This window comes from Acomys russatus, chromosome X (assembly GCF_903995435.1).
Source record: "Acomys russatus chromosome X, mAcoRus1.1, whole genome shotgun sequence".
In the NCBI taxonomy this organism is placed as follows: domain Eukaryota; kingdom Metazoa; phylum Chordata; class Mammalia; order Rodentia; family Muridae; genus Acomys; species Acomys russatus.
The window spans coordinates 83,653,373-83,665,976 of record NC_067169.1 but is presented as its reverse complement, the minus strand read 5'-3'; positions in this window follow the sequence as shown (position 1 = coordinate 83,665,976).

The window sequence follows — 12,604 nt, the reverse complement described above, 5'->3', positions numbered from 1 at the left end:
ATTGAGTTTTCAGGGCTAACAGTTAATTAATAACTACCTACTAAGTTACCATTAATAAAGTCACAATCATACTAATATGTTTAGTGAGTTATAAAAGAGCAAGACCATGTCAACTGAATCATTTCTCAGATACTGGGAAAGATGACATGGGTGCAATAATATGGTTGTATTTTAAAGGTCACCATGAGCAAGCTTTGGATAAATCATGCTTGACAGCCCCACAACAAATCAATGATAACTAAAAAGGCTTGAATTTTAAACAAATAAACAGAATGTCAGAAGAAGAGTCATTAAATTGATCCCCCTTACCAGTTACCACTGAGGCAGTGGTAACTTAAGCAGAGATTCATGCACTTTTGACATTTTGTTGTAATACTGACAAAGGTGGCAGTGCTATAGCAGAAATGTTAGCATGCAGTTATCTAATGTGTTCCTGCAAAACATCTTCTGGATCTGTCCCTTTAATTTTATAGCCTCCCCCATCAATCTAGTTGAAGTGTTTCTCCATTCATGATTAATAGTACTACTTTAAATGTCTAAGTAATTTTAGACACCTTGCCAAATAGTTGGGTATAACATGTCCCAGCGTAAAGATGAGGCATTAGAATACTCATTTCAGATATATGCTTCTGCGTTTCCCCAAAAGAGAGAAACTGAAATGCCTCTGCAGTGATGCCTGTAAGATAGAACTTTGTTTCCTGGGCTACAGATAGAAGCAGAAAGCATGCCATTGAGTGATTCAGTTCCTGTCCAGGAAGCTGCTATCGTTTATTCCAGGCATTCTTTCTACTCCATGTACTGAAGCTAGAACAGAATGCATCACCATCGCTAAGTGATCTTACCAACAAAGGACTTAAAATCACAGCTTCTGTAGTACCGTGTCCTCTGTCCAGGCTTATCTCAATCAGTGCCTATATTTAGCTGATCAGCAAGTATTTGGTTGGTCACCCAGCAAGTATTTATAGAGGAACCTAGAGGCAAAGCAGTGTGGTAGGTATGTAGAGGAGAACAAAATATGACACACACTTCCCATTTTTGAATTGTTAGTTGTCTATTGAGGAAACAGATGCTACATGAAGTTGGTTTACCAGATTTGGAGGAATTGTAGCTGGCAAAGAGAGGAGTAGAATAGTGGAACAAAAGGCATTTAAGCCAGTTCAAATTTTTATTTCTTTTGGTTTGAAACCTCCATAAGACTTACAGAGCAACGTAAATAACAATGTGCTCTTAAAAATAAACTAATAAGATCAAAACAGAAGTTAGAAATACTTTTCTGAGTTTAATTTTGGCAAAGATTTCACAGTTGTTTTCATAAAAAGGGATGGTCAGGGCAGTGACACAATTGGATTAAGTTTAGTGTCTAAAATAGCTTCACTCTGCATTTTAGTGGTTGGTAGAAATAATTCTAGTGGTCATGAAACTTCTTGGGCCCAAACTAAGCCATTAACTTCTATTGTGGTTCCAAGGTCAACACTAAGTAAAGTCATCATCCAACTCCTTCCAAAATAGTCACTATGTTTGCTGGTAACTATAGGCTGTCAACTCAAGGAGTGCTCAAGTAATATTTAAGCTTACAAGCAGGTTCACCAGACAAAGAAATGGCAACAGGTTTAACTTTCAAAAAAGGAGTTAGTTACAAAGGCTTGCTGATGCTCATGCAAGGCAGAATTGACTTGGAAAACATGCACCTGGCCCTCTCCCTCGCTTCACTGAAGCCTCAACTCACGTTCTCACCACTTTCTAGTGCCATCCTGTTTTACACATACTTAGATATTTGGGTTTTCACATCTTTCTTTAATGGTCTGATAAGACACAAGGAGTTATTTCAATTTTCTTGTTCTGGTGAAGCTTCCTTTGTGACCAAGTATCTGGTTAATTTTGGAGAAGGTTCCATGAGGTGTTGAGAAGTTATATTCATTTGTGCTTTGATGGAATGTTTTGTAGTTATCTATTATGTCCACTTGATTCATGCCATCTGCTAGTTTAATTATTTCTCTGCTTAGTTTCTGTCTCAATTGTCACCTGTCCATTGGTGAAAGAGGTTTGTTGAAGTCTCCAATTTTTAATGTGTGGGGTTTGATGTGCCCTTGCATTTGGGGCATAGATGTTCACAGTTGAGACATAATCTTGATTTTTTTCTTTTATGAGTATAAAGTGTTCTTTCCCATATCTTTTGATTGATATTGGTTGAAAGTCTATTTTCTTAAATATTGGAATGGCTATTCCAGGTTGCTTCTTGGGCCATTTTCTTGGGTAACATTTTTCCAGCTCTTTACTTTGAGGTGATGTCTATCTTTGTTGCTGAGGAGTGCTTTTTTCCTTTCTTTCTTTCTTTGTTTTGTTTGGTTTTTTGAGACAGGGTTTCTCTTGTAGTCCTGGCTGTCTTGGACTCACTTTGTAGACAAAGCTGGCCTCAAACTCACAGAGATCCACCTGCCTCTGCCTCCCTGAGTGCTGGGATTATCGGCATACAACATCATGCCCATCTGTGTTTCTTGTATGCAGCAGAATGATAGATTTTGGTTTTGCATCTATTCTGTTAGCCTGTGTCTTTTTAATTTGGAACTACGTCCACTGATGTTGAGAGATATTAATGACCAATGATTGTTAATTTCTGTTATTTTGATGGTGGTGGTGGTTGTGTGTGTGTGTGTGTGTGTGTGTGTGTGTGTGTGTGTGTGTGTGTTTCCCCCTTTTTTGGTTTTGATGGTCTTGGGTTATTTATTTCCCTTTTTTTCTTGGATATAGTTAACTCCTTGGGCTGTAGTTTTTCTTCTAGTATCTTTTGTAGGACTGGATTTGTGGATAGATATTACATAAATTTGTTTTTGTCATGAAATGTCTTGTTTTCTTCATCTATGGTGATTAAAAGTTTTGCTGGGCTTCTTAAAAGCAAATTTCATAATTTCACTTTTCTTAATAATGGAATAAGGCTTATAGCAGCTGGATAATATTCCAGTGTGTAAATTTACCACATTTTTATTGTCTACTCACAAGTTGAGAGACATCTAGGCAGTTCCTAATTTTTGTCTATTATACAGCAATGGTCATGGATGAGCAAGCATCTCTATAGCAGATGTAGAGTTGTTTGGGTATATGCTTAAGGGTGGTATATCTAGATCATTTGGAATGTAAATTTTCAGATATTTGAGTAGCCTGATTTTCACAGTCTATTTACAAATTTGCACTTACACCAGCAATGAATAGTTGCCCACATTCTCATCAGCATGACATGTCATTTGTTTTATTGACCTTGGACAATCTGATGGGGGTAAAACAAAATCTGAAAGTTTTAATTTTAATTTCCTTGATGGTTAAGGACGTAGAACATTTAAAAAGTGTTTCTCAGCTATTTGTATTTCATCTTTTGAGAAGTGTCTGTTTAGCTAGATTACCTAGATTTAAATTGAGTTATTTGTTTTCTTTATGTTAAATTAAAAAAATTCATTGAGTAGTTTAGATACTAACCCTGTGACAGTTGTATAATTGGTGAAGATTTTTACCTGTTCTATAAGCTGCTGATTTGCCTGGTTTATGCTGTCCTTTGCTGAAAATAAGTATTTTTACTTCATGTGGTTTCCTGTGCCAAATGTTTTTGACTCTTCTCACTGCATTTTGTATTATATTCAGGGTATGTGGTCCTTGATCCATTTGGAGTTCAGTTTTGTACACAGTCATAGATATGGATCTATTTTCATTCTTAAAGATGTTATCTTTTTTTTCCAGTGGATTGTATTTTGGCTAGTCTTTTGTTTTGCTTTGTTTTTGTTTTTGTTTCTGTTTTTATTTTTTGTCAAAAGTCAAGTGTCCATAAGTGTGTGGATTTATGCCCAGGTCTTCACTTTAATTTCATTGATCACTATATCTGTTTTCATGTCAGCCTAATGTGAGTTTTTATTATGATTGCTGTATACTACAACTTGAACCCTGGAATGGTGATATCTCCAGTAGTTCTTTTATTATTAAGGATTATTTTAGCTATCCTGTTTTTGTTGTTGTTTTGTTTTGTTTTTCTACATGAAGTTGAGAATTGCCCTTTCAATGTCTGTAAAGAATTGTATTGTAATTTAGATGGGTTTTTGCATTGAATCTGTAGAAAACTTTTGGTAGGATGAACATTTTAACTTTATCAATCCTACCCATCTATGATCATGGGAAATCACTCTATCTTCTTTCCTCAATGTCTTCAAATTTTCATTATGCAAATCTTTCACTTGTTTGATTAGAGTTATCCAAAGATATTTTTGAGGTCACTGTGAAAGATATTATTTCCCTGATTTCTTTCTTAGTCTGTCATTTGTATTGACTTTGTGAGCATGTGTGTGTGTGTGTGTGTGTGTGTGTGTGTGTGTGTGTGTGTGTGTCCATGTCCTGCTATATTCCTGAGGGTATTTATCAGCTGTGGAAGTTTCCTGGTGGAGTTCTTATGGTCTTTTATATATAAGATCTTATCATCTACAAATAAAGATATTTTGACTTTTTCCTTTACTATTTGTATCCCTTTTATCTCCTTTAGTTGTCATATTGCTCTAGTTAAGACTTCATGTACTATATTGAATAGATATGAGGGCAGTGAACAGCCTTGTTTTGCTCATGATTTTAGTGGAATTACTTTGAGTTTCCCTCTATTTAATTCGATGTTGGCTATAAGATTGTTGTAAATTGTCTTAATTATGTTGTAGTATATCCGTTGCATCCCTGATCTCTCCAAGACTTTTATCAGGAAGGGGTGCTGAATTTTGTCAAAAGGCCTTTTCTTCATCTAATAAGATGATAGTGTGGCTTTTTCTTTTAGACTGTTTATGTGGTGGATTCTTTTTATTTATTTACATGTATTGAATCATCCTTGCATTTCTGGTATTTCTTGTGCTTCAGATAAATGCTTTTCTCATGGCCTATTACAATAGAGTTGCTGGCTTCTGGGAGATTCATATTGCATTGATGGTTCATGTTGTTGCTGTTGCTATTGCTGTATATGTGGGGATCTAGGCATCTGGAGCTATGATGTTTGTGGCATTTTTAGTATAGCTATTTGGTCCCACCATTAGTAGATGAGTGTTCTAATTTTTGGTTGTTGTTGCTTCAGTCAGGGTCCTAGTCAAATATATTATCTGTGTGCTTCCTGGTAGAGAGAGTTCTGTGGGTCAGTTGAAAGTCACTTAGGAATGGAGATATGATAAAAGGAGTGCCTGGGTCTAACCAAATGTGGTGGCTGTGGGATTCCTGGTAGAGAATGGTTGTTCAGGTCATCATAGAGTAACAAAGGAATACAGAAGACCTAGAAGGAAAGAGTGAAAGGGGTAGAGGGGAAGACCTAGTTTGGCCTGTGTGTACACCAATTGTCTGGGTCCCAGAGGATGAAAGTGGTCTGTTGTGAGGGACTCAGGTGGGCAGGCAGCCTTAGGTGTGGGGATAATCTAAAGAGACTGAAATAGAGGAGTGGAAGGATGATCAAGGTAGGCTACCTGGGTCCCAGCCAAGTGAGGCAGCTGTGGATGCCTAGTAGAGCACTGTTCTGTGGGGCTAGGAGTCACAATGGGATGCTAATTGGCTAGAAGGACAGGTTGAAAGGGGTGGTAGGAAAGAACTCCAGGGAGCCTGGGTCCATGCCAAGAGTATGGGTCCCAAGGGGATGGAAGGGGACTGGGAAGAGGGACTCAAGTTGGCAGACACAGATAGGTCTAAGAGTAATCTGGAGAGACTAGAGTTGATGAGGAGAAATTGGTCCTTAGCCACATGGTTATTCAGTGCTGCAAGTAGCCCAAGGTAGAAACAGATCCGTTGGCGTATTGCTTAGAATGTTCTCTACTTACTCTGTTTTCTTCCAAAATGGAAGTGAATTAATTAGCTTCTTGCTCTTTTCCCTGCAATATTCCCTGCTGAATTGATCTGAGATACGGATTTCCCTTATGTCAGCTTGTCTTTAATTGCAACATTCTTTATAACGGATGGTAGGGAACACAATCAGCATTCTTCTCAGGGTGCTATCCATCCTTAATGTCAATGACTTGTAAAATTTTTGAGTCTCTTTGATTTTGCAACACTTCTGCTCTCTTTACTATCTCAGGAGAGAGAAATTTTTGGCAGAGAGCTTTAATGACAACAGCAGAAGCAGTGGCAAGTAACAAATATTGGGTAAGCCTATGGGACTAGGGTCTTCTTGTGAGGTTTAACTATTAGGCTTCATACCAACTGAGACTTTGTGGTGGGAGCAGATCATTTGCCTTATTGTGTGTGTGTTGGAGGGGGTGTCCTAGTTTCATTTATGAAGAAAGTGTGGACTTTATCTGTGTTTGTAGTCTTATTTCAGTTCAGAATCATTAAGCAAAGATAACAGTAAGAATTAAAAATACTGATTTGAAAATGCTATCACTAATTCTACATCCTTACCACACACTTGTGGAATAATTAAGATTTCTAATATACCAACAAGATTAAGACTAAATCAGAGCTTTTCAGTTTTCAATGTGGCTAAAAAAATCACCTGAGAATATTGTTTAAATGTTTGTCTTTTCTAATTAAGGAAGTCTAGTATGGGGCCTGAGAACTTGTTTATCTAGCAAATTCCAAGGTGACATCTGTTCTTAACTTTGAGAGACAAGGGGCTGGATGAGATTAGTGGATCTTTACTAGGGAGATCCACCTGTAAGGTTGAAAGATAAGATGCATTTGCAAAATATGTTAACATCCCCAACCGACATTTAACAATGTCTGGTGATACTGTGGGTTGTAACAGTAGGGGAGGTACTACTGTTATCTAGTGTGCTAAGGTAAAGCATACTGACAAACATCTTACAGTGCAAAGAAGAAAGAGCCCTGTCTCCCCAGCTTCCTTCAAAACACAGGGAAGTTTGGCCCAATATGACAGTACTGGCATTTGAGGGACACTGTAATAGTTGGTCTAATTTAAGATCTCATCAGAGATTTACATTGCTTCATGCTACCCTAGAAAGTAATTAAAATAAAGTTATATATAGTGACCAATAGTCACCAAACCAAGATTTTATTCCCTGTTTCCAACAAAACTTTTCCAAAAGACTCTTCAAGACTTGGTTCAATTTACTTCTCTGAAAATAACACTTGAGAGCTGAGAATAGAAGAAATATTCAGTGTCAGAACCTGAAGGGCCTTCAGGAATCAATTCAGTTCAAGCCTTTCATCCCACAGATGGAGAAATCAAGGTTCATAGAGGTAGAGTGGTCAGCCAAGCTGTGTTGTTTTAAGGAAATTCTTTACATAGTTGAACTTGTTAAGGTAAACAATTGTTTAGAAGATAGCCGTAGTACTATCTGCTTCTAATTGTCACACATTCTTTAACTAAATTGGGTAAAAGGGCACATTCTCTCCTCATTTCCACACTGCTACACTGGGATTCCATTTCTATTCATAGTTTTAGAAGAATATTCTAACAAGCTAAATTACCTCATTCTAGGCAGCTATTCTACTTGGGAAGGCTTTGGAAAAATTTGCTTTGGATTGTAGTAATGATTGAATATAAATATTTATTGGAGGTTTATAGTATCAGTTTTTATATGTTTACCTATTCTAAATAATTCCACCAATTATATTTCATAGATTGGGAAACTAAGCAATACAAAGGTTAGTACACGTGATCATGGTTATACAAGCACCAAGTGGTAGAATCTCAACGTAAGCCCTGCAATTGGATTCTAGTGCTCATTAGTTATAGCATGAATGAAGAATGAAGGCTAAGATTTGCCCCTCTTGGCAAAGAAAACCAGATGGGATGCTGTACACTTGCTTCCTTCTCTAGGGGTGTTATCTTCAGTTGTCTCTAGCCCTGACAACACACTCTTGTAGTGTAAATAATCAGAATTTTTTCTTTCCCAAGATGAATGATATTTATGTTATAAATCGAAAGCCAAGACAGCCAAATCTAGCTGATAAACACCTTCAGCAAATTGGCTGGATACAAAATTAACTCAAAAAAGTCTGTAGCCTTCCTATACACAAATGACAAGCTTGCAGAGGAAGAAATTAGGAAAACCACACCCTTAACATTAGCCACAAGCAATATAAAATATCTAGGAGTTACCCTAACTAAACAAGTGAAGGACTTGTATGAAAAAAATTTCAAAACTCTGAAGAAAGAGACTGAAGATGACCTGAGAATATGGCATGATCTTCCTTGCTCATGGATCGAGAGAATTAACATAGTAAAAATGGCCATCCTACCAAAAGCAATCTACAGATTCAATGCAATCCCTATCAAAATACCTACACAATTTTTTAAAGACATTGAAAGTTCAATTCTGAACTTCATATGGAAAAACAAAAAACCCAGAATAGCTAAAACAATCTTGTACAATAAAAGGTGCTCCGGAGGAATCTCCATACCTGATCTCAAACTGTACTATAAAGCAATAGTAATTAAAACAGCATGGTACTGGCACAGCAACAGGCTGGTTGATCAGTGGAATCGAATCGAAGACCCAGATATGAATCCACACACATATGGTCACTTGATTTTTGACAAAGAAGCCAAATCCATTCAATGGAAAAAGGATAGCATCTTCAACAAATGGTGCTGGTCTAACTGGAGGTCTATGTGTAAAAAAATGAAACTGGACCCATATTTGTCACCTTGCACAAAACTCAAATCCAAGTGGATTAAAGACCTCAACATAAAACCAGAGACACTAAGCCACTTAGAGGAAAAAGTGGGAAAGAGCCTGGAACATATCGGCACAGGAGACAACTTCCTGAACAGAACACCAACGGCCCAGGCCTTAATGTCAACCATTAATAAATGGGACCTGATGAGGCTGAGAAGCTTCTGTAAGGCAGGAGACACTGTCAAGAGAACAAAGAGACAGCCTACAGACTGGGAAAAGATCTTCACCAACCCTACATCTGACAAAGGTCTAATATCCAAAATATATAAAGAACTTAAGAAATTAAACACCACCAAACCGAATAACCCAATTGAGAAATGGGGCTTGGAACTAAACAGAGAATTATCAACAGAGGAGTATCAAATGGCTGAGAAACACTTAAAGAAATGCTCAACCTCCTTAGTCATCAGGGAAATGCAAATCAAAACAACTCTGAGATTCCATCTTACACCCATCAGAATGGCTAAGATCAAAAACTCAAGCGACACCACATGCCGGCGAGGATGTGGGGAGAGAGGAACACTCCTTCATTGCTGGTGGGAATGCAAATTAGTACAGCCACTTTGGAAATCTATCTGGTGCTATCTCAGAAAATTGGGAATAGGGCTTCCTCAAGACCCAGCTATTCCACTCCTAGGAATATACCCAGAAGATGCTCCAGCACACAACAAGAAAATTTGCTCAACCATGTTCATAGCAGCCTTATTCATAATAGCCAGAACATGGAAACAGCCTAAGTGTCCCTCAGTAGAAGAGTGGATAAAGAAACTGTGGTACATATACACTATGGAATACTACTCAGCTATAAAAAACAAGGAATTCCCGAAATTTGTGGATAAATGGATTGAGCTAGAAATGATCATAATGAGTGAGTTAACCCAGAAGCAGAATGAATCAAATGGTATATACTCACTTATATCTGCATACTAGCCTAAGGGGCATGTCCCACGAAAGCCTTCACTTATCAGGAAACTGGGACAGAGGGGAAGGCATCCTATTGGGACTCTAAATGAGAGACGCATGGAAGAATAGCAAAATAAAAGGATCCAGAGGGTCCTAGAAATCTACAAGTAGAACAATATGATAGGCAGATTTGGGCCCAGGGGTCCCGCTCAAACTAAGGCACCAGCCAAGGACAATACAGGAGGTAAACTTTAAACCCCTTCCCAGATCTAGCCAATGGTCAGAATATTCTCCACAGTTGAGTGGAGAGTGTGATATGACTTTCTCACGTACTCTGGTGCCTCACATTTGACCATGTCCCCTGGAGGGGGAGACCTGGTGGCACTCAGAGGAAGGACAGCAGGTAGCCAAGAAGAGACTTGATACCCTATGAGAATATATAGGGGGAGGTAATCCCCCTCAGGAACAGTCATAGGGGAGGGGAATAATGGGAAAATGGGGGGGGGAGGGAGGAATGGGAGGATACAAGGGATGGGATAAACATTGAGATGTAACAAGAATAAATTAATTTTAAAAAATGAGAAAAAAAAAGACAGCCAAATTTATGAGATAATGCATATGGCCCAAACAAGAGACCTACAGGTTGCAATGATTCAAAGATCTTATGCTCAGTCTGGGCTCTGCAGCCACCTTCATCTTTTACTGCCTTTGATTTGATATCTGAGCTGACAGTGCCAGCCACACATTTGGGAGACCTTGTGACATTGGACCAGGAACATCTTCAAGATTCAATGAAGACCAAGGATGGCAATGATCAGTTAATTGATAAAGAGTTGGGGGAGCATCATATTGAGTTCATTAGAAAAAATTGTGCCAATCTAGTTGAAATGAGCCTAAACCTCTAGAGAAGACCTTTGTGTGTGTGTGTATATATATATATATATGTATGTATATACATTTTTTTTTCAGGAATATTTGGTGTCTTGGAATGCTTATGATAAGAGACATCTGGAACATGGTTAAAGAGCAAAGAGGAAGTTGCCAGTCATAAAAGTTTTGAAATCCAGACATCAACTTTATTCTAAATACTCATGCCATTTAAATCCAGTTTTGTTTCTGAGAATAAGGAAAATATCACCAGAAAGTACATGCCTGATGACTATGAATACAGTGAAGCTACCAGCTATGATTTTCTACCTACATGTGGTAGAATTGTATCTAATCATAGTTGCTCTTATGTCAATCATTTTCTATCCATAACTATTAAAGCCAATATCTATAGGCTATATATGTATAAATGTATGGTGGCATTGAAGAAGAGTTTTGGACTTTGGACTATAATTGGCTAGCTAAGACTACTAGCTGAATTATTAGGGTTATTCCACAATATCACAAGGACATGACTTGTCATCTCTACTGAAATATTTATAAGAGACTTCTAACAAAACACTTGACATACATAATAAGACTATATTAATTCTGAGCCTTTGACAAAGATCTGCCACAAGTCAACACTGGAAACCAGGGGAGTTCACCTCACAGGGCTTTGGTTTTCAAAGTTAAAGAAGGGCGCTGAACTATATACCATTCCTCTAGTTCTCATAGTTGACAAATATGTGGTAGTGTTGGATACAGATATGGAGTTTGAGCTTGTGCTAGGAAAGCAAACTGGAGTCTGGGGAGGTTTGGTATTTAACAGAAAAAGATTACCAGTAAATACTTCTCTCGTTTCAGTATTATCAAAATGTGACCCACTACGTTCAGGGGGAAAGGTATGAGTGTGGAAAAGAGAAAGAACAATGTCTATGCACGGAGACTTTGCCATGTGCTTTGTGTTTGCCCAGATTTACACATGGCCTAAAGCCTGTCTGTGCTGTGCCTATATTGTTTCAACTTCTATAATTTCATTGGTTATACAAATTGGCTTTAACCTTATTCTTTTTGTTTTGATTATTAAGGTTCAAATTGATTCCTGGTTTTGTCTACAACCTTCTTTCTTTGATAGGGGAATAGATGTCATTATCCAAAACGATGATTGGAAAAGGAGACTAATTCCTGCTCCTTTCATTGCATTCAGTTTCCTCAAATTTACCTTCTTTGGCATTTAATCTCTATACAGGTGTCTAGCACCTTCAGTCTCAGATTTCCCTTTGATGAGATGAGAATCTTTATGTGTGAAGAAGCTAAACAATCCAACACCCTTGGAAATATATTGTTAAGATTGTCACAGTAAACAACCCTAAATTGAAGAACTGAACCGAGATAGTCTGGTCCTTTTTCTTGGAAAACTCTTCAGCTAGCAAAGTGCTTTCAATGTTTGCCAAGCATCTCAAAGTCCTGTTGGTCTTCACCTGGTGACCTGAGTGTGCTCTATCTGATACAATGACAATGGATCCTGTCCAGGATGTGTTAGTAAATGTTTATCAACTTGATGGTTGGATACAAAACCCTGATTTGTAGAATTTGTCTATTTCCATGGTGAAAGCATGCCCACTGTGGTTAATTATAAGCTAGCAGCATGATGTTACACAACATGAACCTGAAAAGAGAGAATACAAATTACCATGAAGAGATAATGCAGGCAAACTCTAGTGCACATCTGCTTGGCTGATCCAAACCCCAGTCTTCAGACCTGGGGCCTCTGGGGCTAGGGAAGATTGAGGAGAAGAGAGTGTAGTACTGCCTACTGAATGGAATCTCTGAAGATTTTTCAGATGACTATCTGGTGACATGAAAGCTTACATGCTATCTGCATGAAATAGAACCATTTTTAGAATTTAGATGTGGATGTGGAAAGAGCATATATATATTGAGCTTGGCAATGGGAAAGTGGAAAATACATTTTAAGAATGAAGAAATAATTGCTTCCTGGTTCATGAATTGCCAGGTTTTAATTCCAATCCAATAGTCAGCCAGGACAAAGGATGATCCACTTGGCAGTGTTTGAGGCTCTTGTAAAATGAAATTGTAACTCGGATTTAAGGCCACTTCTCTGCACACTGATTCTTCTGTTTTGGCTGAAACAAAGATGAGTGCTCAGGGTTTGGTTGGCTTTAAAATGATCT